The sequence below is a fragment of the Kogia breviceps genome, chromosome 16 (assembly GCF_026419965.1).
Source record: "Kogia breviceps isolate mKogBre1 chromosome 16, mKogBre1 haplotype 1, whole genome shotgun sequence".
Classification (NCBI taxonomy): domain Eukaryota; kingdom Metazoa; phylum Chordata; class Mammalia; order Artiodactyla; family Physeteridae; genus Kogia; species Kogia breviceps.
The window spans coordinates 24790550-24817640 of record NC_081325.1 but is presented as its reverse complement, the minus strand read 5'-3'; the positions used below and the strand labels follow the sequence as shown (position 1 = coordinate 24817640).

Sequence of the window (27091 nt, the reverse complement as noted above, 5' to 3'; positions counted from 1 at the left end):
TTTATTTTCCTTCACTCAATCAGAAGTTTTCTCTGCCAACAATTAGTCGTGTTTCATCGAAGCAACAACTACCTAAAGGAATACTGATGTTCTACAGAACTTCATCCTGCTTGCATTTTCATAATTGTCATGGGAAATTAAGATCCGATCAGAGTCACAGCCTATTGCATAGGAAATATATGATTCAGAAGACAGCACAGCATTATTTTCTTGTCGTTGCCAGATAACTCTGAACTGTAGGCTTTGCAGAACCGCTTTGGGCTGAAAGGGTTCTTACTCTGCAGATTTCTTTCTTTTATGGTGGCTAGAGTCATTGAAAGTAAATTTCAGATCGGGCTAAAGGAAAATAACAAAGTCATTATGTAGCAACAGCCTCTTGTGTTTGACAGAAATTTTCATACTTTTGATTCAGATCTTTGGAAAAAACTTAAGTAAGGATTAATAACAAAAAAGGTGCCAGAGAAGGATATTGCTGCACGAAACCTTTGCTTTGTTGATTATTTACAAATTGTGTTCTAGTACTATAGTCTCATTTGTTAAAAGATGCTGGAAAATAGGGCTTCCCTGGTGGCGCAGTGGTTGAGAGTCCGCCTGCCAATGCAGGGGACACAGGTTCGAGCCCCGGTCAGGGAAGATCCCACATGCCGCGGAGCGGCTGGGCCCGTGAGCCATGGCCACTGAGCCTGCACGTCCAGAGCCTGTGCTCCGCAATGGGAGAGGCCACAACAGTGAGAGGCCTGCGTACCGCAAAAAAAAAAAAAAAGATGCTGGAAAATAACCCAGCTCTTAAGTTTTGTTAAGATTTTGATGCCGTGGCATAACCCCCTAACTGTATTCATTTTTCACTTCGTCCTTTTAGTAATGGAATCTCCCAAGTTCTAGTTGGGTACACAGACCCCATTTCCTAGGCTCCCCTGAAGCTAGGTGTGTGATTCCATTCTGGTCAATGGGCTGTGGGCTGCCCTTTAAAAAGAAGCTGGTTGTCTTTTACCCTTCCTATGAGGTGGAATGGAGAAAAGGTGTTGTAGATGAGAGCATGGAGCCACAAGGTAGAAGGGTACACTTCAAGAGTAAATTGAACCTTAACTTACAAAAATAGGGGGGAGAAAAAAGAGCCTGGGTTCCTGGAGGACCTCACAGAGCAGAGTCAGTTTCCTGTCCTGACCTGCCCCAAACCCCTACACTCCTCCGATAAAGGAAAATATGCTTCCATTCTGCTTGAGGCACTGTGTTTTAGGGTAGTCGTGTTACAGCAGCTTGGGCTATGCCCTAATTCCTAGAGGTGTTCTAAATTTTCCACCCTTGCTATTTTCCCACTGGATGAAGGGCTCGTGGGACACGGTACACGTTAAAAGGAAAAGGAAAAATGACTTGTCTAACACTTTTTTCCAAGATGGTGGACAAAGGCCAATATCACATTATAGGCACTTTTAGCTTATTATGTGTCCTCAGCATCTGTACCGGTTTTGGTTCCTTTTTATTTTTTTTCTTGTTTGTTAAATGAAATGAACAACAACTGTGCTACAGCTATGGTAGCCTAGTACAAAAGTGGTAAATCGGTTATAGTAAGCTCTAAGTAAAGGGGCCATTATTGTCTTTTTCTAGATAAGTAGGACAACGGTGGGGAATTCAACATGCCATGGAAGATGGTACAGAAGACAAAGGAAACTGTGATAACGTGAATAAGGTGTAGCTTGTACTGAGCATTAGGGTTGATGGCAGCTAACCTTACCCTTCTCTAAAGAGATGAAATAACCCCCTTGCATTTATCAAGTCCCCAAGTTGCATCCTACAGGCAGAACCCTGTGCCTCAAGCTGCTTTGCTGAAAGGAAATAGGGAAGCTGTGGCGGCCCCTGTGAAACTCCCCTTGACATATTCAGTCTGTAGCCTGTGAGTATCCACTCCAACTCCAGATGTGGGGGTGCCCTGTAGTCAAATCGGACAGGGTTTTGCATCTGTCACCCAGGGCAGAGCTGAGAGAAAGGGAGCAGGTATGACAGGCCACAGTAAGAATACAACACAGACGTCCTCTTACGTCCAAGTATGGGTACGTTTTTGTCTCACTGATACTCTCGGTACATCTGGGATGGTAAATAGCGCAGTGAGTCATTCAGAAAGTGGAAACGGAAAGGGTTGATGTGTCTGTTATTGGGCTTTGCAGCAAAAAAGTACTTCTAGAGGAACTTGGAGAGTGCTGTGCTTCCTCCGCCTCCCCAGGTAGCTTTTTATTGTCTCTGTTTTAGTTATTTAAATGGATGTATGGCTGGGAATTCTTGTAGCACAAGGATTACAGAGATTTTCTGTGCTCTAAGTCACCAGCGTCTTAAATATCATCCATGGTTCCCCCAGAAGTATCAGAGACAATGACTTCTCAACATAGGAAGTTTGATGAGTCCAGAAATAATCCAAACTCCTTATTTTTGGTATGAGAAGCCCTTCATAGTCTGCCTTCTGCCTCCTTGTGATATGATCTCAGATGGTAGAGGCTTGGGAACCATCAGACTCCATCGCAGTTTTGGGCCACAAAGCATGACCCATTATTCCTTGAGATTCTTAGTAGAGAAGACCAATCCCATTACCTTCCTCCCCATCATTTTATTTTTATGCCCGAGAGTCTTTGGGTCTAGTTGATGGGGTCCAGAGGATAATCCTAAGAGCCTGGGATGGTTCTCCAAGAAGGACATGGTTTAGGAAGTAAGAGGCCGTGCTGTCTGCTCACTCCCAGGCTCAGCCGCAGTGTGCCAGGCCAGCTTCGGAGGGAAGACCACAATTCTGGAGCCCCGGCCCTTTCGGCTGCTGCCTTCTTTCCTAAGGTCGTTAACGAGCATGCTAATTAGTGGCATTTTCCCTGGTGGTTTTTGTGATGTGGGGATTTGTCCACGAAGAAATGGCCCAGAACTGCAAACTCATTTAAAATAGTCAGTCCTACTGGAGATAGAAATAACTTCTGTCTGTGTTGATCCTAGCTAGTGACCAGTGACCAGGAGGTAAAGTCTTGGGAAGAGAAACCTGGGCCTCTGACTCAGCAGAAACCACCATCTGACATTTTTAGCCTCTTCTCTGGGCCCGTCCTACAGGCCAAATTTGACAAAGCATCTCTACCAGATCATATTCTGAGGCACACCAGCTGCCCTCCTGCCAATAAATTTGGCCTTATTTCTTGTTACCCTTCTGATGCTCAGGATTCATAGCACATGTCTCCAAGGAATACCCAGATGTGTATAAACTTGAACAAAATATCTAGGAAGAGGAGAAAAGGATAGTATCACAATAGATCAGCAGTTCTCAGGTAGGAGTGTCTTGAATCCTAGGGGTCTTTTGACAGTGTCTGGAGACATTTTTGGTTGTCACAACATGGTGGGAGTATGGTGCTGGTGCTAGTGGCATCTAGTGGGTCAAGTCCACAGATGCTGCTAAATATCTGGAAGGCACAGAACAGCCCCAACAACAAAGAATTATCCAGTCCCCAAATGTCAATAATGTTGAGGTCGAGAAGCCCTGGAATAAATGAAGACAAAGAAATATTCTCATATATTCTGCAGTTTAGGAAATGGGTTCTAAATTTTTACTGAGCATCTATTATGTACATAAATGGTGCTATGTTTTATGAGAGAGTCTAAGAAATAAAAGTCATATTCACTAACATCAGGAAGTTTCTAATTTACCTGGAAATAGTACATATGCAATGAAAAGTTGTGTTATTTGCTATAGCAGCAGTTCATCTGCGAAGGAGATTGGTATTTGTATTAGTTTGCCAGGGCTGCTATAAAAGAGTACCACAGTCTGGGTGACTTAAACAACAGAAATGTATTTTCTCACAGTTTTGGAGGCTAGAAGTCCTAGATCAAAATGTCAGCAGGGTTGATTTCTTCTGAGGCCTCTCTCTTTGGCTTAGAGGTGGCTGTTTTCTCCCCATGTCTTGAAATGGCCTGCCCTCTGCAATTGTCTCTGTCCTACTCTCCTCTTCTTTTAAGGGCACCAGTCCTATTGGATTAGGGCACACCTAACGATCTCATTTTAATGTAATGGCCTCTTAAAAGCAGGGGTTCCCAACCTCTAGGCCACGGACAAGTGCTGGTCCACGGCCTGTTAGGAAGTGGGCTGCACAGCAGGAGGTGAGCGGTGGGAGAGTGAGCAAAGCTTCACCTGTATTTACAGCTGCTCCTCATCCCTCACACTACAGCCTGAGCCTCCGCTCAGCATTATGGTGAGTTGTATAATTATTTCATTATATATCACAATGTAATAATAATAGAAATAAAGTGCACAATAAATGTAATGTGCTTAAATCACCTCGAAGCCATTCCCCACCCCACTCCCCACCCCCGGTCTGTGGAAAAATTGTCTTCCACGAAACCGGTCCCTGGGGCCAAAAAGGTTAAAAAGGTTGGGGACCGCTGCTTTAAAGACCTTATCTCCAAATACAGTCATATTCTGACGTGCTGGGGCTTAGGACCTCAACACCTGAATCTGGGAGGGGACATCATTCAGCCCATAACAGTACTTGTTTGTTATAACTTGATAACCAGAGGTAGAAATATAAGAAGAAGCATAGGAATGTGTTCCAAGGTACTATATAAGGACTGTTACACTGTTTAAAAAAAGGAAAATGGGCCTAACGCACATTTACAATTTTTTTGAGTCTTCAAGTAGGAAATGTTGTTGATCTGAACAGGGATGATATTTTAGGAAATTCTCTGGGATGAAGACCAGATTACTTCCTACCTCAACTCATTCACTCAACATAGATGTTGAGCTCCTGTTTTTATGTTGTACCTGGGTTGTGCTAGTCTCCTAGATAAATAAAGAAAAGATTGCTGCCTTTGGGAAGCTCACAAGGACATTTGTGTGTGTTTGTGGATGTGAGTGCAGTGGGGAGGGTGCGTGGAGGATAAGGCAGGAAGAGCTAGAGAACAGTACTTCAGTATTTGTGCGGTCCAGGTGCTGAGGACCCCCATGGGTAGGATAAGTACCTCTGACCAGGGCTACTGCAGGGCAGAAATTCAGCTTGGACACTCTGGGAGGCTGGTAGTTGACAGCTGGTGTCCATTATGATTGCCCAATTGGTTGCTCCATATTTTGAATGTCACCCCCCGGTTGTTGAGGAAGGTGAAAGAGGAGGTAAGAGTGTGAGCTGGATCTTGTGGATCAATAGGAATCTGTCTTGCTGGGGGGTGGCGTGGGGAGGAAGGCAAGGAATTATGAATAGATGGAAGAGCATGGAGTCAGGGAAAAGACCAGACTGTGGGCAACGTGAAGTCGAGGATGGCATCTATCTTGCTAACCATTATGTCCTCAGTGCTACCCTCTGACGCATAATAGGTTTTCAATAAACGTTGATTGAATAAATACGTGAATGAAAGAGCACAGCACATTTGGAGAATGATGGCAAGAAGTAGGAGCAGGGTTTGGAGAGGAAGTTGGGGCCATGTGCCAGGGCTGCCCAGGTCATGGGAGACATCAGAGACACAGGCTTCTCCCATTCCATCACCCCAAGAAACTTTTCAGGAAGATGCGAGAGAGGAGATGTGTGGGGATAGGATGGGAAGGAGAGGCTTTGTGTTGCTTTACTCACGAGCCACTTTTAGGGATTAGATGGCTCTGACTTCTCCTTCCATTAGTCACACACAAATCATAACTGTATAATCTTGGTTGTTGTAACTATCCAAGTCTTTGTAATTCCCCAAGTCTCAGTTTTCTCCTCTGTAAAATTAAAATAACAATCATCTCATTGACAGAGAATTAAATTATTTAAAACATATGAAGCCTCACAGTAATGGCACATAGTAAGTGCTCAATGGAATAGTTATTATTTTTAGCTCAGAAGGTCTTTCAACGGAATAGATCACTTTTAGGATATTCTTCAAATTAGTTCATCATCTGTCTACTGAGGTTTGAAATTTCTTAGAGGAGAAGAAACCTACCGCTCTACAAGTAGAGTTAAATGACTTCAAATACAAATATAAATACAAGTAGCAACGGCTTCAAATATAAACATCCAGCTGAGCTACCCCCAGAGGTGTGAATAAACTTCAAGGAAGGTGCAAACAGACAATCAGCAAGTGTGATCGACTGGTTACAGAATCTTGTTGGTCAGATTGGAGGGAGATGGTGAAAGAAGTAAAACGTCTCTGGGTACCTACCTCACCAGGAAGGTAAGTGGGAGGTTAAGGGGGACTGGAAAGGGTTCAGGAAAGAAGCTGGGGCAAGTCACTGATTTCAGATCTTTCACTGACAGTCTTTGGGTCCTACGGAACATGGATATTTTTGTTCATGTAGGTGTAGGTGGAATCACTGCTGCCTCAGGGATTCATGAAGACTTCTCCAACAAAGGTGGTGTGAGCCATAGAGTTTTGGTTCCCAATGATTCAGTGAGCTTTCTGAGGAAGGAGAAAGTTCAGAGTCAGGAGTGTTTAGGGAAACCTTCCTAAAGCTGTGAATGGGAGCAGGGCCTGGGGGACGAGAGGAGTTTGGATGGGAGAAGGGGGTTAGAAAAGTCTGTAAGGTTTGGGTCCCAACTGATGGTCTTCCTGGAAGGATCCAGCTCATGAATCTTGTCTGGATGCTGAACTTCCTCCCGATGAGGATCCTGATGGAAATTTGCTCAAGGAAAGATGAAAAACAGGAAATTTTAAAAAGTAAGATAATTTGAGTGTGTCAATTACTCTTCTAAGCAAGTTATATACATGCCATGTGCTATTATTACCCTCACTTTACAGACAAGAGACTGATGTGGAGGGAGTTTAAGCAATTTTTGCCAGAAACCATAGCAAGTCAGTGATGGAGCTACTTTTGAATTGACTCACATCCTATTCTCAATTAATTAACTAGAATTCAGTGAGAGGGTAAAAGGAAACAGAGAAGAAAACAGAGACAGACAGAGAGAGAGTGGAGAACTCCATCTGTTCTGCTGAATATGATGGGGCCCTGGGCTTCAAGCCTGAAATAGTCAAAACTTGCTAGAAAATCCAAGGAAAAAATGTGTTTTAAAAATTAAAATAACTGAAGTATAATGTGCATACAGAAAAGTGCACCTATCACAAGTGTCCAACTTGCTGAATTATGATAGAGTGAACACAGAGTGTAACTACCACCCAGGTCAAGAAATAGAACATTATAAGACCCCCAGAGGCTCCTCTTCTGCTCCAAGCTCTCCCACCACACCCCAGTTTTCTCTTCTCTCTCTCGTAAATAATTTTTAATGATGTTCAAGCCACCGACTGAGATGGGAAGCACTTTGCTCAGGAGGTCTGCCTGAGGGTGGTGACAGAGGGCTTGGCACCCTTGAGGAATAGATTGAAGAATTAATCAAAGGTCATAAAGAAGCATCGAACAACTAAGAATTGGGAGAATGGACACAGGATCGTATACACATAGTCTTTTCACTTTGGACCTCAATGAGTAGGGAGTTGAGTTTATCATACTCTTTTGTTTATAACTGCTATCATCACTGGTTCTTGTAGGGCTCTCACTTATTTTATTTATTCATTACTTATTTACTCATTCCCCAACCCCAGCTTTATAGAGATATAATTGACATGTAACATTGTGTAAGCTTAACGTGTACAACCTGATGATTTGATATACATATATGTTGTGAAATGATTGCCACAATTAGGTTAGTTAACACATCCATCAGTTCACATAGTTACCTTTTTTTTGTGGTGGGAACATTCACTATCTACTCTCTTAGCAACTTTCAAGTATACGACAGTATTGTTCATTATAGTCACCATTCTATACCGTAGATCCTCAGAACTTATTCATCTTGTAACTGGAAGTTTGTACTCTCTGACTGATATCTCCCCATTTTCCCCTCCCCCAGCCTTTAGTAACCACCATCTACTCTCTGTTTCTATGAGTTAGCTTTTATAGATTCCATATATAAGTGATATCATACAGTGTTTGTCTCTCTCTGTCTGACTTATTTCACTTTGCATGATACCCTGAAGATTCAGCCATGTTGTCACAAATGATAGGATTTTCTTCCTTTTTATGGCTGAATAATATTCCAGTGTGTGTGTGTGTGTGTGTGTGTGTGTGTGTGTGTGTGTGTGTGTATACCACATCTTTTTTTAAAACATCTTTATTGGAGTATAATTGCTTTACAATGGTGTGTTCGTTTCTGCTTTATAACAAAGTGAATCAGTTATACATATACATATGTTCCCATATCTCTTCCCTCTTGCATCCCCCTCCCTCCCACTCTCCCTATCCCACCCCTCTAGGTGGTCACAAAGCACCGAGCTGATCTCCCTGTGCTATGCGGCTGCTTCCCACTAGCTATTGATTTTACATTTGGTACTGTGTATATGTCCAGGCCACTCTCTCACTTTGTCCCAGTTTACCCTTCCCCCTCTCCATGTCCTCAAGTCCATTCTCTACATCTGTGTCTTTATTCCTGTCCTGCCCCTATGTTGTTCTGAACCATTATTATTATTATTATTATTTTAGATTCCATATATATGTGTTAGCATACGGTATTTGTTTTACTCTTTCTGACTTACTTCACTCTGTATGACAGACTCTAGTCCACCTCACTACAAATAACTCAATTTTGTTTCTTTTTATGGCTGAGTAATATTCCATTGTATATATGTGCCACATCTTCTTTATCCATTCATCTGTCGATGGACACTTAGGTTGCTTCCATGTCCTGGCTATTGTAAATAGAGCTGCAATGAACATTGTGGTACCTGACTCTTTCTGAGTTATGGTTTTCTCACTACTTTAGGCCCAGTAATGAGATTGCTGGGTCATGTGGTAGTTCTATTTATAGTTTTTTTAAGAAATCTCCATACTGTTCTCCATAGTATACCACATCTTCTTTATCTGTTCATCTGTCAACAGACACTTAGGTTGTTTCCATGTCCTGGCTGTTGTGAACAATACTGCAATGAACATGGGGGTGCAGATATCTCTTCAAGATCCTGATTTCTTTTTCTTCAAATATATACCCAGTAGTGGGATTGCTTTACTCATTCCTTTTTGTCCCCATTCTCCAATCTTGTTTCCTTCTCCATATGCATCTACTCTAATGTTTGTATCATTTTGTTTACAAGTGTTCTTACGAAGTGTGTGTTGTTTTCTTGTCTGCTTGTAACTTAAATAACCTTTTATTATGGGGAACTTTGAACATAGCTCAAAAGAGATAAAAGAGTGTAATGAACTCTCTGTGCCCATTACTCAGACTCAATGACCCCTGGCCCAAGGCCAATCCCACCCCATCTACACCCTACCCACTTCCTTCCTTTCAGACATTGGATCATTTCATCCATGAATATTTCAGGGTGTATCTCTACAAGATAACGTAACCACAATATCCTTATCAATAGTTTTTTTTTTTTTTTTTTTTTCCGGTACGCGGGCCTCTCACTGTTGTGGCCTCTCCCGCTGCGGAGCGCATGCTCCGGACGCACAGGCTCAGTGGCCATGGCTCATGGGCCCAGCCGCTCCGTGGCATGTGGGATCCTCCCAGACCGGGGCACGAACCCGTGTCCCCTGAATCGGCAGGCAGACTCGCAACCACTGCGCCACCAGGGAAGCCCAATAGTTTTAAAAGAACAATATTTCCTGAATATCATTAAATAGAGCTCAAATTTCCAATCCTCTCATACATGTTATTTCTTTCCACAGTTTGTTTATATGAATCAGAATTCATATAAGGCCCATACATGGTGATTGATTGATATTTCTTTGTCTCTTTTAATCAATAGGCTTCCCCCAGAATCTATTTTGTTTTTTCCTCCCTTGCAATTTATTTCTTGAGGAACCCAGGTTGTTTGTCCCATAGAATTTCCCACAGTGTGATTCTGCTGATTCATCTCTGTGGTGAACTTGAACAAGTTTCTCTGTCCTCTGTAGTTCATTTGAGTTGGTAGCTGAATCTAGGGACTCGATCAGACTCATATTTAATTTTTTTGAGAAGACTGTCTCACAGTTTGTCTTGTGTTTTTCCATTTAGCAGCCATCGATAACAAAAACTTAGGATCTTATTAGTTTATTAGTGTATTAGTTATTTTTTGGTCTGTAACACTATGGTCACAAACTTAGTGGTTTGCAAAAAAAAAAAAACCCAAAAAACAAAAAACCACATTACTCAGAGATCCAGGCACAAGTTAGCTGAGGCTTTGGCTCCAGGGTCTCTCAGAAGTCTACAAACAAGGTGTTGGCCAGGGATAGGGTGTAATCTGAGGCTTGACCAGGGGAGAATCTGCTTCCAAGCCTACCTGGCTGTTGGCAGGATTCAAGTCCTCGGGTCGGTCTGACAGAGGGTCTCAGTTCCTTGCTGGTTGTTGGTCAGAGGCCCACCTTTGGCTCCTTGGCATCTGGACGTCTTCATAGAGCAGTTTACCCCCTCACAGCTAGCAAGAGAGACAGTCAATAAAGAGAGGCTGCTAGCAAGATGGAAGTACAATCTTATGTAGTGTAATCATGGAGGAGACATCCCATCACCTTTACCATATTCTATTGATTAAGGGCAAGTAACAGGTCAAGGGGAGGGCATGAGTACCAGGGATTAAAGGGGCCTGTCTTAGAGTCTGCTGCAGTTATGTGTTCCAAAATGGTGATCTTCTAATTCTAGCATTCTTTCTTTGTTTATTAGCTGGAGCACTTCTGTAATGAGAAATTTCCCCTGATATATTATTTGGTGATTTGTGGCATAATTCATAGAGGAAAGCCAGAATAAATGCTTAATTCTTTCTTTTTGTTTACCAGGTTTATGTATCAGTTATGTATATACCATAGTATGTACAACTAATTCTTAGCGCCTCCTCGTTGAATATTATTCCAGGATATATTTTACCCACTTTATCTCTCTGTTCACCCACCGGACACCAGGACTGTCTCCAAATCTCTGCCATGGTGACCATTCTCATACAGCTTCCCTTAAGACCCTTGTACCCACAGTGTACCTGCTGGATAGGAGAGTATAACTAAGTAGTCAGTTTGCTTAAATAGTGCCAAATCGCTTTTCAGAATGTCTGCACAAAGCTATCTCTCAAGGAAATAATTTTTTAACATATGTAGCTGGCTTAATGAGGGAAGGAACACCTCAATATCCTCATGAATTTTATGCCCTTCACTAAGCTGAACTAAATGTCTTGAGAAAGTTCTCAAAACTTTTTTTTTTTTCCATGCCTCATGGATTGTGGGACCTTATTTCCCCAACCAGAGATTGAACCCAGGCCCCTGGCAGTGAAAGCCCGGAATCCTATCCACTGTACTGTCAGGGAAGTCCCCAAACCATTTCTGTCAGAAGCTTCCGAGTTAGTCCACATCTCCAAAGCCATAGATGTGCTAGGGGATGGGAGCTGAGAGAATCTTATACAAGCATTTTCTGATCTAGACTACTGCCGTCTGGTAAACTATCCAAATTCCATTGCAGATCTCAGAAATGAGAGAAGGGAGGAAGAAGGATGGGACAAAGGAAGGGCTGGGGAAGTGACAGGAGAAATGATTTCACTTATTTAGGAAGGGGCTTTAGGAACCTTGCCTTATTCACCCGTTCAACATCTGCTCTACAGACATGAAAATCGAGACTAGAGGGGAAGTCATTTGTCCGAGGGTCATTTCGTGAGTGTAAGACTGTGAGGTTAGTCTGCTGGCCCCGAGGTGAGGTCTGGGAGGGAGGTGGGGGGAGCCTTTTGCAAAGGGTAGAGATGAGAAGGTGGCTGAGGACCAGAGCAGCTTGGTCGAGTGAATATTCAGGAGCCAGCAAAAGACACAACACTGTGAAGTGGGAAGGGTCCACCTACTGAGATCTCATGGAGACTGTGGACCTTTTTAACACTTTATGAGCAGCTGATTTAGTCTTCACCACACCTAGTCTGAAGGAGGGGTTACCATTCCTCTTTTAGAGAGGTGGGAACAGAGGCTCAGAGGTTTTAAACAATTTTCCCTATGTCTTGCAATTAGAAAGTGTCAGAGTGCCATTCAAATTCAGGTCTGTTGGATGCCAGAATCTTTTCTCTTAACACACACACGCACACACACACACACGCGCGCGCGTGCACAGCCGAAGAGAGGGTTTCAAGGAGGGTGTGGTTAATAGGTCCTAATGCTGAAGAGAGGTTAAGGAGAGCGAGGAGAGGAAGTGGTTTCAGAAATTGTGGTCTTCGGTGGAAAAAGTCCTTCACCGGTTTCCTTAGGCTGCTGCTGCCTAAGGCGGGGTGATGAAAGGTCATATCTGCTGATTTGGGGAGCCTTGAAGACAAGTAGAAATACTGAAATCATTTGGGACCACAGGCAAGTAGAAATACATAGTTGGATCTTGAAGCCTTAAATTAGATGCAGTTTCAAACAGAATTTTTCTGGCTTAGTCACAAAGTTAAGGCAACCATAGTGACCAGTAGGAAAATGGCTTTGGCTGAAGTCCATAAAAATCAAAGAGACGATAAAATAGAGACTATTTAAATGGTATTGATAATAACTTAATCACAAAGTTAAGAAAGCTATAAATGACCAGACTGAATATGGCTTTTGCCCAAGTCCAGACAAGAAAGTGGAGAATATTCAAATGGTACAGATGATAGAGCTGCCAGGGCAAAGGATGCAGAAATGCCATTAAAGTGTCGTCCCCGAGTGCCTGCGTCAGTAGCACGCAGGAGGGTGGGAAGGAGCATTCGGTCTAACTTGAAAGCCCACTGAATGATTAATGTATCAGGAGCCAGGGGAAACAAAGGACCAGTGGGCTTTTCTACCTCCATCCTCCTCCTTGGAAACGGGCATTATACTTTGGGCATCTTAAATAGCAGACAGTTTTTTCTCAAATAGCATTTTAATAAGCAGAGCGTAAATAAATCTGCTGCTTCCCCAAAAATACAGAGTTTGTAGTTCAAGAGGCAGAGTGCCAGGCCAGTTGCTTTGGGGGTTTTAAAAAACCCAGCATTTCGTGACCATTGCAAGACCGAGGCAGGGTTTGCAGGAGGGGCTCTTTATTGAAGCCAGGCGAGAGCTGCCTCCTCTTCCTGACGGGGGAGGCTGTTTCGGTCCTTAGGAGAATTTCCTGTGGTGATTGTGCATTTCTGGCCCAAGTCCCTGGGCACCAAAGTCTTCCCCTTCTCCCACCATCCTTTGTTTCTTTTTCTCCCTTTCTCCTCCTCCTTCTTTCTCTCTTATGATTTTCCTCTTGCTATGGACTGTTTGTTGGTGTCCCCCCCACAAATGCATATGTTGAACCCCGTATCCCCATATGGTGGTGTTCAGGGATGGGGCTTTGGGATGTAATTGGATTTGGATGAGGTCATGGGGGTGGAGCCCCCATGATGGCATTGGTGCCCATATACAGCGGTGAAGAGACCAGAGCTCTCTCTTGGCCACGTGAGGATACAGTGAGAAGCTGGCTATCAACAAGCCAGAAAATGAGTCCTCACTACGAGCCGACCACTCTGGCACCCTGATCTTGGACTTCCAGCCTCCAGGACTATGAGAAATAAATATTGCTGTTTAAGCCACGCAGTCTACAGTATTTTGTTACAGCAGCCTGAGCAGACTGGACACTCCCCTTCCCAAGCCTGCTTCCTTGAGCGATTCCACTTACCACGCTCTACCCAACATGTTTAAAAAATTATTCATAATTCCAACATTGGGTTCATGTTAATGCACCAACAGGAGGCTATTTATGTTCAACGTGGCTGCAGTAGAACTTACTTGACCCGGGAATGAGCATTCCCGTTTATCCTTAGCTGAAAAGAGGCAGCATCTGTAAATTTTGGCTGCAGAGTTTCTTCTTCTGCAAAACAGGTTGACAGTGCCTACCTCGCCACAGGCTCATACAGAGTAAATTAAAAATCCTTCGGTCTATCCTCCATGCCTCTCCTCTTCCTATTCATGCCTTCCATCTTTATATCTCCTATGCTGTATTCTGGGTGAATTCCTCAGTACTCTCCTCCAATTTCTTATTCTCTCATCACTTGTACTCAATTTTTAACCAGTTTATGAGCTTTTCGTTTCAATGACTGTATTTTTACTTTTCAGGATGTATAACTGGTGATTTTTCAGAACTATATGTTCTTCATTCATATTTACTTCTTTTACTTATTTATTTTTGTTCCTCATGCATGTAATTACTTTATCTCTTTGAGAGTTTCAAACAAACTTATTTAACATAATGTTTGAGATTGCTCAGGTACTTCCACTTTTGAAAGAAAAAATTTTTCTGGTTTTTGAGATTGTCATCTGACTTTCTTATGTTAGATTTCTTTTAAAATTTAGGTTTGTATGCTCATCTTGACTGGCTTGGCCCTCCCTGTAGCTCTGAGTTATTTTTCTCCCCATTTAGCGGTTTTCACGTTGACTCCACTTGGCTCCCAGGGGCCCTGTTCCAGAACCAGGTTGAATATTTATGGCTGGCCTCTTCTCCCCATGTACTGGGGATACATACATGCAGCCACTAAGCTGGTGGGTGGCTTCACTCAGAATGGGACTCCAGGGAGAGTGTGGAGAAAAGGGAACCCTCCTACACTGTTGGTGAGAATGTAAATTGGTGCAGCCACTATGGAAAACAGGATGATGGTTCCTTAAAAAACCAAAAATAGAGTTACCATATGATCCAGCAATCCCACTCCTGGGCATGTATCTGGAGGAAACCTCTAATTTGAAAAGCTACATGCACCCCAATGTTCATAGCAGCACTGTTTACAATAACCAAGACATGGAGGCAACCTAAATGTCCACCGACAGAGGAATATATAGAGAAGATGTGGCACATGTATACAATGGAATACTACTCAGCCACAAAAAAGAATGAAATAATGCCATTTGCAGCAACATGGATGGACCTAGAGATTATCATACTAAGTGAAGTAAGTCTGACAGAGAAGGACAAATATCGTATGATATCACTTATAGGTGGAATCTAAAAAAAACCTGATACAAATGAACTAATTTACAAAACAAAGAGACTCACAGACAGAGAAAACAAATTTATGGTTACTAAAGGGGAAAGGGTAGGGGAGGGATAAATTAGGAGGTTGGGATCAACAAATACACACCACTATATATAAAATAGATAAAAAACAAGGACCTACTCTATAGCACAGGGAACTCTACTCAATGTTGTGTAATAAACTGTAATGGAAAAGAATCTGAAAAATTATATATAGAATTGAATCACTCTGCTGTATACTGGAAACTAACACAACATTGTAAATCAACTTTACTTTAATTTTTTTTAAAAAAGAAGAAGAAGATGAATGGGGCTCTAGGGCTGTGTCTGCTTCCTCCCAGCACTGCAAGTTCCTGGATTTTATAAAAAGGCCAGTAGCTTAGGGCAGTGGCTTTTTTTCGGTACGCGGGCCTCTCACTGTTGTGGCCTCTCCCGTTGCGGAGCACAGGCTCCGGACGCTCAGGCTCAGCGGCCATGGCTCACGGGCCCAGCCGCTCCGCGGCATGTGGGATCTTCCCGGACCGGGGCACGAACCCGCATCCCCTGCATCGGCAGGCAGACTCTCGACCACTGCACCACCAGGGAAGTCCCCTGCTTCTTTGTATAAGTGAGGGAGCTCAGCACCACCTGTGGCTTCAGGCAGGAATCCTGATTCAGGTCCTATTTCATGCCTGGAAGGCTTTATTCCCTCTTAGCCCAGAGGAATCAAACTTTGGCCACATCTGCCTTCTTGACTGGGTGACCCAGAAGCCCAGGGCTTTGACCTGTTTACTACTGTGTGTTTCTCCTCCAGGGAAATATTTATTTGATATTTTGGTGTGATTTTATTTTAAGCATGAAAAATGTTTCATATGTCATTGCTGTGTTTGGAGTAGAGTTTTGGGGAGCTCAGAACTTGAGCTCACGATGGCGTCTTGCCTAGAGGTGCCTTTTCCAATTTACCTTTTGTGCTCTCACGCTTGTCACATGGCAGCTCCTCTATGAATTTTGGTGGTTTGTTGTTGCTGGGACATGGGTCTCTTGGACAGGGAGAGGCTTGAGGGTGAGAAAAATCAAGTTATCACAAAAGTCAAGGAAAGTTCTGCGTGTTCAGCTGGGTTTTACATACTCCATGGGGCGTCTGAGACCTTTTTTCTCTGACTATAAAGCCTACCTCGGAAATCCCTCCTTACAGGCAGACCATCAGGGTGTTAAGAATGCCCTTAGCGCTAGAGAAAGCACTGATCCTCTTATTGGAGAAAAGCAACCTCATCCATTTAAGGGCCTTCAGTATCAGTGCTTAAAGAAAGAGTGTTGTCTTTTAAGCTGATCTGTGGCTCATCAGATGATTTGGTAGCCTCACATTTGGGTTCTTGGGCCAGGGAGTCAGTGTTGAACTTTAGTCGGTGGTAGAGACAAGAGCTGTGCTGATTGCTGACGGGAGGCCAACCTGTGTGAAAAGCTGATCTCAGATAATCCTTAGATGAGATAATCTGCCTTCGGGTAATCAAGTACCCTGGGTGGAGAAAAATAAGTCTGTAACGTGCTCTCAGTAGGAAATTTGGTCCGTGGGTTGTCAGAACTCAAGGGTGTGATTACAATCTGACTTCAGTGTAACTTTGACCCTTCTGTGTATTTTTCTCATTTATCTCATGAGTCATAGAAACATTCTGATGATTGCAGCAAAGTCTATGGCTATTTGTTTTTAACTTCACCGAGCCGGAAGAGCCTTATCCAACTATAGAAAACAATACAGTGCCACATTGTTATGATGCGTATAGCTAGCACATGGCCTCAGCTCTTTCTTTACCTTTTATTGGAAACATATAAGATTTAGAAGACTGGAACCTGGGTGCTGGGGCATCCCAGTTTGCTGCAAGTTTCTGCAGTTTTGGCTCCTTACTGGCTCAGGGTGATGTAGGAGACATTGGATGTTTTTGCCTGTCGAGCACTGATTGCCATCCTTCTAGGAACAGAATGCTTTTCTCTGGTGGTGACCACATTCCACCCCTTGAGCCAGGTCCACCCTGCCACAGAGGAGGCCACGTGTCCCACGAGTAGTTCAGGAATGGGCCCAGGCCCTAAGCAGAGTCCTCCTGGACATTTCTGCTAGAACTATCCCCAACCTTTTGGAGAGCACCTGTCCAGCAGGTGGAGGCAGAGGCAGAGCTCTGAAGACATTTTAAATTTTATTTGTAATAAAAAAATTGTACATATGGAAGGTATTCAACATGATGGTTTGATTATACATAGTGAAATGATTACTACAGCTAAGCTAATTAACACAGTCATCTCCTCACACAGTTACCCTTTTCTTGTATGTGTGGTAAGAGAACCTGAAATCTACTTTCTTTTTTTTTTTTTTAAGTACAAAATTTAATTCAAAATGAATCATAGACCTAAATGTAATGGTTAAAATTACAAAAATTCTTGAAGAAAACATAGAAAAATTCTCAGTGATCCTAGGTTTAGGGAACAGTTCTTCAATAGGACACACACAAAAATCACAAACTATAGGATAAAAAAATAAATTGGACGTTATCAAAATCAAAATGTTGCTCTTCAAAAGACACTATTACAAAAAATAAAGGGCAAACCTCAGACTGGGAGTAAACATTTGCAAAGCATGCATCTGAAAAATAGTGCATCTAGATTATATAAAGCATTCTTACAATCCAATCAGAGGACAGCTCACTTTTATAAATGGGTGAAAAGTGTACACACGTATACAATCAAAGGAGATATACAGAGGACAAATAAGCACATCAAAAGATGCCTAATATTAGTCATTAGTGAATTGCACATTAAAACCACAGTGAGACCTCACCACATTGCCATTAGAATGGCTAACAGAGTCTCCATACCAAGTGTTGCTGAGGCTGGGCAGGTTACTGGAACTTTCATATACTCTTGGAGGGAATATAAAATTGTACAATCAATTTGGAAAACAGTTTGACAGTTTTAAAATGAAATCTACTTTCTTAGCAAGTGTCCCGTGTTCAGTATCGTATTATTAACTATAATCATCACGCTCTATATTAGCTCTCTAGAATTATTCATCCTACATAACTGCAACTTTGTATTCTTTGACTAACAACTCCCCATTTCCCAACCTCCTCGACCCTGGTAAGCACTGTTCTATTCTCTGCTTCTGTGTATTTGACTTTTTCAGATTCCATGTATAAGTGACTCATATAGATTCCACATATAAGTAAAATCATGCAGTATTTGTCTTTCTGTGTCTGGCTTATTTCAGTTAGCATGATGTCCTCCAGGTTCATCCATGTTGTTATAAATAGCAGGATGCAGGATCTCCTTTTTTAAGGCTGAATGTTATTATTTATTGATAATAAATAATACGTATTATATATATACACACACGCTCTGTCGTGTGTATGCATGTAATGATTTAAAAATTTTTTATCCGTATTTCTATTGACAAAAACTTAGGTTATTTCCATATCTTGACTATTGTGAATAACGCTGCAATGAACACAGGGGTGCAGATGTCTCCTCAAGGTACTGATTTCATTTCCTTTGGGTATAGACCCAGAATTGCTGGATCATATGGTAGTTCTATCTTTAATTTTTTGAGAAACCCCCATACCGCTTTCCACAGGGTGTTCACCAATTTATATTCCTCCCACGAGTGTGCAAGAGTTTCCTTTTCTCCACACCCTCACCAACACTTGTATCTTGTTGATCATAGCGTCTGATGACATTGTTTGAAACCTTATACCCAGCTTTGCCTGAGGTCAAATGCCCCAGGTATGTAAGCCCACGGATTTCTTTCTTGGCTTTAGCTAATCTGAGTTGATTTGCTGGCACATGAGATTGAAAGTGGCTTGACCTTTTATGTGCAGGAGTGTGGAGTGCGGAGTCATTCATCAAAATTCTTGATAGCAAACTCTATGTACATATTCACCCATCCCAGGCCCAGGCTATTTAAGGTGCATGCCCTGCACGTGGGTACACCTAGGGCAGCTATTCGTTGAGCTTACTGGGCAAGCACTAACTTTTTGGGTGTCTAAGGTTTGAGCTTCTTTGATCACCTGATGCTGGAGGAACCAGAGTCAAAATCGGGGAAAGGGAAAGTAGGAATAGGGCCATGAATAGGGCACCTACCCATGCTAGGTGCTATCAGGAATGGGAGCTATTGTGTGCCTAACTGCAGGAAAGGCCAGCCACCGAGGCTTCCCCTCTCTGGACACTTGAACTGCTTTCTGGTTACTCACCCAAGGCCGCTGAAATGTCAGCTTACCCAGAGAGTCAAAGTAATTTTTCCCAGGCCACACAGTAAGTCCGATTCGGAGCCCAGATCATCCAATTTCCAGGCAAGTTCTCCATTCATCAGACCACACTTCTTTCCTGCCTTAGGGAAAGAAAATAAGCAGCAGTTAGAAAGCAAAAGTGGCCACAGGATTCTACAAACTGCAGGGGGGAAACGTCCCATAGATTAAAAAACATGATGCATGTGGTCTGCTTAGCTGGGAGCCTCTGCACAAGATGTGGGCTTTTTAGAAATTCAAGAGAAGGAGGACGGGGCAGGGAACCTCTGACTTGGCCACCTCCTGGAAAAAGTGGTGGAGCTTCTGACTCAGGGCGTGCTACCGTAGTGAGGCTACGTGGGGCAGGAGGGATGGCAGGGGAAGAAGACACAGAAATGAGTGCGTAAGGCAAAGCAGATGTGCGGAGGAGGGCTGACTCGTGATGAGAATCTTGTTTCCTTCTGCACGTCATGTTAGAAAGGGACCCCTAAATCTTAATACAGATTGGGACAGAAACATTGAAACCGTCAATGATGTGCAAAGCATGGGGAGGGGGCGGCATTGACAACGATGGAATGAGGGGTGAAGTGCTTTGGTAGAACGATGAAGGAGAGGAGAGTGAAGACTTTCTTAGCCAGAAGCTGCCCTCAAGGTGTGTAAGGAAGGCGTGAAACGTGGGGCTTCTAGGGAGACCCCAGACCTTAGATCATGACCCAGGTCGAGCACAGAGAGCTGGGTTCAGACGAAACCTGCTGAGAAGGTGTGGGATTTCCTACCCCAAGGAGGTGTCCCTGCACTGACCCATCCTAGCCACGACTGCCGTTTAAACAGGAAAGACAGACAGAGAACACGGGAATGTGACCTACCTTCCACGTCTAGACACCGTTTTTCTGGGAGGCTGGTACCCTCTGTCTGTCTCCCTGTCGTGTACAATCCATTCCCTCAACCATCCCTGGCCTTCAATCCACAAACTCCGCTGTGTATCACTGATTCAGTGCCTACGTGCTGTGCACCAGCTCAGTGCCAGGACAAAACAGTCCAGGGACAGACGTGGCTTCTGTTTTCGCCTTTCTGACTTCTCCGTGCCTTTTAACCCCTCCCCGTCAGATTCCCCTTTGCCAGGGCTGATGACTGAGGTGTGTGCACAGTTGGTGTTCCTAACCGAGAAGAAACCCCGAGCCCTGTCTGTGGTCCCTCAGCAACCTCCCCCGTCTCCTGTTCGCAGCCTCGGTCCTGCCTGTTGCAGTTGCTCTGGCTAAGCCCAGGCAGGAAGCCTCCACTCGCCTCCACAAGTTCGAGGTCTTCCCTCCACTCCCGCAGCCCAGCCCCCACACAAGGAGAGTCTTTGGAGGTCAAAAATCAATCCTTCACTCCATTAATTGAGCATGAAAAAACAGTGGGAGATGCTGCTCTAGGATAGAGTTTTGTAACACACCTGAGATCCTGGCAGTGGTGTCAGAGATGGGAATAAGTGGACACTGACACATGTTGTATATTATTTCGATTTCATCCATTGCATTTGAAGAGTGGCTATGTCAGTGTAAAAGCCTAAACTCATAAATATAGAGTCAAAAGACCAGCCTCGGTAGTCCATGAGGCCCCTCGCCGTCACAGATCTGATAACATGTCACGATGAGAATTAAAACTACATGGGGACTTCCTTGGTGGTCCAGTGGTTAAGACTCTGCCCTTCGATTGCAGGGGGTTCGGGTTCCATCCCTGGTCGGGGAACTAAGATCTCACATGTGGCGGCCAAAAACAAAAAACCAACAAAACAAACAAACAAAAAACTACATGAAGAAAAGCCAGTCGATGCAGTTGCTATGAGATCCTGAGACTCAGGCTCTGTCAGAGGCCCTTCGGAGGTTCTCCGAAGGCCTGTCAATGTTCAACAGAAGTTTCCAGCTCCAGGTTTCCTGGTGGGTGCACGGAGTGTGTTAACACAGGGACCCCAAGTGGACTCAGCCAGGGGCATGAGGGCTTTCCTGCAGGGATGACTGTCTCACTAGTTGCTTCGTTTGGTGTCAGAGAAAAGCTTGGCCGCTCCTACTCTGCATCGCAGCTTCTCCCAGGGCTCTGGTGTCATGTCAGTGGCTCTCCCCGCATGGTGCCATCTCTTGCCTGGCCTGGCCACAGAGAGACTTCCTTTTTGGGTACCTGGGGCAGACACGGCCCCAACCGCAGGAGTCCTGGGCCGAGTCCTCCTTGTGGTGGGCAGCCAGGCTGGCTGACACGATGGAGCCAGTGCGCCAGGATTACGCTCGTTGACCAAGTTGGTCAGCTGAAAAATTCCTTAAAATACCCCGAGGGCATGTTTTTATTTTGTATTGTTTTTAAATGGATAAATATTCCAAAACCCTGATGCCAGGAAAAAAAAAAAAAAAAAAGCTCTATAACTTTTATAAAACTGGCCATGCTGCAAGTTAAAAAAGAAATTAGTTAAGGGACTAGAAATTATGGTTACAAAAATATCTCTACTAATAGTTTACTGTCTGGCTTGAGTGAGTTTAACTTTAAGGTGTGGTAGCTCTGGAAATTTCTCGTGAGTCACTACATAATAACTGGCCTCGCTATCAGGCATCAGCCCACACACAATTTTCCAACCCTGAACTTTGAATGTTTCATACGAAACGAAAATAATACAGTCTTATGTTTTATTCTAGAAATAAGGTGGTTGGCACCGCTTTAGACTTTGCTGAAGAGCTGTGAATTTGATGTTTCCTACCAAATTAAAATGTTTTGAGGAAGTATCTTGTTTTTAGTTGGCAAACACAAATCTCCTTTAAGAGAAAAACCATGTCCATACAGTCTATGGTCTGTAGGTTGATTTCCTCCTTTGTGGGTGATTTGCTTGCCCTGGATCATCATCTCTCCAAATGGCCAACTCAGCCCTCAGAGTGGTAATTACACATTGGAAGGAAGACTAAACCAGCCAACACAGAGGGTTATCTCTCTGCATGCTTTATTTTCTCTTGCCTTCTGTTCTCTTTCTGGGATTGCAAAAACATAGCTACACTTTTTCCTGCATTGAATCAAAGACAGCCTCATGGAGGAGGCAGTAAGTAGATGCTCTTCTTTCTTTATACGCTAGGATTGATATTCTTTTTTTTTTTTTAATTTATTTATTTTTGGCTGCGTTGGCTCTGCTGCTGTGCGCGGGCTTTCTCTAGTTGCGGTGAGCAAGGGCTACTCTTCATTGTAGTGCACGGGCTTCTCACTGCAGTGGCTTCTCTTGTTGCGGAGCGTGGGCTCTGGGTGCGTGGGCTCAGTAGTTGTGGCGCGCGAGCTCAGTAGTTGTGGCTCGCGGGCTCTAGGGCGCAGGCTCAGTAGTTGTGGTGCACAGGCTTAGTTGCTCTGCGGCATGTGGGATCTTCCTGGACCAGGGCTCGAACCTGTGTCCCCTGCATTGGCAGGTGGATTCTTAACCACTGCACCACCAGGGAAGCCCCGCTAGGATTGATCTTGAGTTTTAATAGTCATTCAAGTGCAGTTGGGCCCTTGGAAGACCAACTTTGATGGTGTAAATTCATGGGACACTAGCATTTTCCTGAAAGCCTTCCTCCCTGAGGGATGTCTCCCCAGAGGATAAGGAGGCAGCTCTGCAGGAACGAAGCAGGGCTTTGAAGTCCTTGGAGCCCGTGGTGGGTGAGGGGGTCTCTCTGCAAATCCGCATGTTTGAGCTCAAGGAGCAGCACCTTCACACTGCTGATAGGGCTGCTGTGCCATCAAGGTCACCCAGGTTGTGTACTTGAACGGGCTTGCCTGGAAGGGAATCCGCATGCCTGTAACCATGAGAAACCTTGGTGCCTAGCATAAAGAGCGTTACTACAAAAGAGAAGACTTGGCTAAGGTACTCCAGCGGTTTTAGATAATTTTCCTTTGTTAGTCAACAAACTAGTCTTGGGTGGGGAGGGGTAGGGTCAGGGATGTGAAAATTGTCACCCATACGCGGCAGTTTCTCAGTGTCAAATGTCTGTCACAAATTTTGCTTGTGGTCACCTCCAAAGCCTACAATTTAAAAAAAAAAAAAAAAAAGCAGCAATTATCTCAACCAAAGTGCTATTGAGTGCAATTTCCAGTGGTTGGTCCTCAGGCTCTTTTCCCAACAATGGTTTCCCCATGCAAAAAGCCCAGAGGAGCGTGTGCGTGGCTCTCGAAGCCGAGAAGTCAACTCCGCGGAAAATTTGCATGGCATAATTGAGTTGCCGGGAACACCCAAGACATCATTCTTCAGGCTTGTGATGATCATGATTCCCTGCAACCTTCCAGGCTGGCAGTGGAAATGACAGCCAGGCTCTCCATTCTCCTGTGACCGGTATTCAGATTGAGACTTCATAATCCAGCTCACATCCCCTGGTTTTCAGGAAGTTGTAACTGGCCAACCCTTAGCCTTCCCTTCCCCTAAACTGCTATGGTGTGTTATGCTTTAGCAATTTATTTACCAAGTACTGTGTTGTGTTGAACACTTTGGTAGAGAGATAATCTTGTGACTCTGGCTATACGGTAAGTCCTTGGAGAGAAAGATCTTGGAGGGAAAGCACTTAGTAGATGCTGAGTACTTTTGAATGAATGGACAAAGAGATGGATTTTGCATTCTTTGTAATGTTTTGAGTGCATACCTATGATGGAGACCTGTGCACACACATGGCATGGAGATGTGACTGGGATGAAACTGAAGAGGGAGCCCCTGTAGAATCCTTGAGAATATTTTCATGAAAATTTTTTGGCCAGTCATTCCAGGTTGGTAGGTTGAGTTTACCATGGGAATCATGACTCTACAGAGGTTCCTTGTTTGTCCTAATGCTCAAGACACAATTTGAAACATGAGTATAAGTATTCCTTCTGTGTGTGTGTGTGTGTGTGTGTGTGTGTGTGTGTGTGAATGTGTGTTTGTGTGGTGGGGTGCTAGATTGTCTCCTGTCATTGCCTTGTAGTGAAGCAGCGCATAGCTGAGTTGAAGGAAGCTTCCATCACTCTTGTCATTCCACCATGCCATACCTTGGGATACCTTCTTGTGTATTGGGGAATCCTTTTCTATGAACTTGTTTTTTGAACCATTAAATGCTTTCCCAGTGGAATCTTTAGATATCCAGGGTTCAGGTATGCTCGGACAGTAAACTTTGAAGTGTGAATATGGAAGACTGTTGGGGGGATATTCCTTGGAATAATTTAGGCTGAAAGCAGGTGAAAACTTTCTTCTGGAGATTTTGGATTGGCTGTCTCCATGGTGCTGAATTCCCAGGTCAAACAGAGGCAAAACTGCAAAAATGGAAATTTATCTTCGTAATTGTCTCGCCTCCCACAATGGTGTGCAAACCCATTGAGCAGATGGCCTCCTTCTCAGCCTCCTATCAAAATCTGTGTCCAAGTTGCTACTATTTGGGACAGTTGAGGTGACCCCAGGTTCAATTGGAGCCACTGGTGAGACATAGTTTCAACATTAGGAGGTATTCTTGGCAGCAGTTACAGAAGTGAAAGCAGACAAAAGATGTGGCAGTCCGAGGGTGATTTGTTTTCTGCTCAGATCATGTTTGTTTAGTTCTGAAGGTCACTCTTTAAGAAGGACTGTGGCAAATGGGAGCACATCCAGATGAGGTGAGAACATAGGAAGATACTGTTGTAAGGGGAATGACAGAAGATTTGGGCATTTGCAGTCTGACAAAAGCGATGAGGGTGATCCTAGAAACTGAAGGTTAAGACTAAAGATGATCTAGTTTTCATTTTATTTTTTAACATCTTTATTGGAGTAAAACTGCTTTACAATGGTGTGTTAGTTTCTGCTTTATAACAAAGTGTATCAGCTATATGGATACATATATCGCCATATCTCCTCCCTCTTCTGTCTTCCTCCCACCCTCCCTATCCCACCACTCTAGGTGGTCACAAAGCACCAAGCTGATCTCCCTGTGCTAGGTGGCTACTTCCCACTAGTTATCTATTTTACATTTGGTAGTGTATATATGTCCATGCCACTCTCTCACTTTGTCCCAGCTTACCCTTCCCCCTCCCCGTGTCCTCAAGTCCATTCTCTACGTCTGCATCTTTATTCCTGTCCTGCCCCTATGTTCTTCTGAACAATTATTATTATTATTATTTAGATTCCATTTATATGTGTCAACATATAGTGTTTGTTTTTCTCTTCCTGACTTACTTCACTCTGTATGACAGACTCTAGGTCCATCCACCTCACTACAAATAACTCAATTTCATTTCTTTTTATGACTGAGTAATATTCCATTGTATATATGTGCCACATCTTCTTTATCCATTCATCTGTTGATGGACGCTTAGGTTGCTTCCATGTCTGACTATTGTAAATAGAGCTGAAATGAACATTGTGGTATATGAGTCTTTTTGAATTATGGTTTTCTCAGGGTATATGCCCAATAGTGGGATTGCTGAGTTGTATGGCAGTTCTATTTTTAGTTTTCTAAGGAAGCTCTATAATGTTCTCCATAGTGGCTGTGTCAGTTTACATTCCCACCAACAGTGCAAGAGGGTTCCCTTTTCTCCACACCCTCTCCAGGATCTATTGTTTGTAGATTTTTTGATTATGACCATTCTGACTGGTGTGAGGTGATACCTCATTGTAGTTTTGATTTGCATTTCTCTAATGATTAGTGATGTTGAGAATCCTTTCATGTGTTAGTTGACAATCTATATATCTTCTTTGGAGAAGTGTCTATTTAGGTCTTCTGCCCATTTTTGGATTGGGTTGTTTGTTTTTTGATATGGAGCTTCATGAGCTGCTTGTAAATTTTGGAGATTAAGCCTTTGTCAGTTGCTTCATTTGCAAATATTTTCTCCCATTCTGAGGGTTGTCTTTTGGTCTTGTTTATGGTTTCCTTTGCTGTGCAAACTTTTAAGTTTCATTAGGTCCCATTTGTTTATTTTCGTTTTTATTTCCATTTCTCTAGGAGGTGGGTCAAAAAGGATCTTGTTGTGATTTAGGTTATAGAGTGTTCTGCACATGTTTTTCTCCAAGAGTTTTATAGTGTCTGGCCTTACACTGAGGTCTTTAATCCATTTTGAGTTTATTTTTGTGTATGGTGCTAGGGAGTGTTCTAATTTCATTCTTTTACATGTAGCTGCCCAGTTTTCCCAGCACCACTTATTGAAGAGGCTGTCTTTTCTCCATTGTATGTTCTTGCCCCCTTTATCTAAAATAAGGTGACCATATATGCATGGGTTTATCTCTGGGCTTTCTATCCTGTTCCATGGATCTATATTTCTGTTTTTGTGCCAGTACCATACTGTCTTGATTACTGTACCTTTGTAATATAATCTGAAGTCAAGGACCCTGATTCCTCCAGCTCTGTTTTTCTTTCTCAAGATTGCTTTGGCTATTCGGGGTCTTTTGTGTTTCCATACAAATTGTGAAATGTTTTGTTCTAGTTCTGTGAAAAATGCCATTGGTAGTTTGATAGGGATTGCATTGAATCTGTAGATTGCTTTGGGTAGTATAGTCATTTTCACAATGTTGATTCTTCCAATCCAGGAACATGATATATCTCTCCATCTGTCTGCATCATCTTTAATTTCTTTCATCAGTGTCTTATAATTTTCTGCATACAGGTCTTTTGTCTCCTTAAGTAGGTTTATTCCTAGGTATTTTATTCTTTTTGTTGCAATCGTAAATGGGAGTGTTCCCTTAATTTCTCTTTCAGATTTTTCATCATTATTGTATAGGAATGCAGAGATTTCTGTGCATTAATTTTGTATCCTGCTACTTTACCAAATTGATTGATGAGCTCTAGTAGTTCTCTGGTTGCATCTTTAGGAATCTCTATGTATAGTATTATGTCATCTGCAAACAGTGAGGGCTTTACTTCTTCTTTTCTGATTTGGATTCCTTTGATTTCTTTTACTTCTCTGATTGCTATGGCTAAAACTTCCAAAACGATGTTGAATAATAGTGGTGAGAGTGGCCAACCTTGTCTTGTTCCTGATATT

The 27091-nt window shown here is 43.2% G+C and overlaps 1 long non-coding RNA gene across 3 annotated transcripts in view; it reads right to left on the bottom strand.

Annotated features, from left to right (window-relative positions):
* Positions 1–962: 962 nt before the first annotated feature.
* The window catches only part of LOC136792817 (uncharacterized), a 407046-nt gene continuing 380917 nt past the window's right edge, over positions 963–27091 (bottom strand). The window contains exons 5-7 of one of the 3 annotated variants that reach the window (XR_010837281.1): positions 19132–19242; positions 10231–10365; positions 963–3499 (exon numbers count right to left, since the gene is read on the bottom strand). This is a non-coding gene — a long non-coding RNA (uncharacterized lncRNA). Of the gene's footprint in view, positions 3500–9998; positions 10366–19131; positions 19243–27091 lie in introns of those variants that run through there. The other 2 variants (XR_010837280.1, XR_010837282.1) reach the window with 2 other exon arrangements.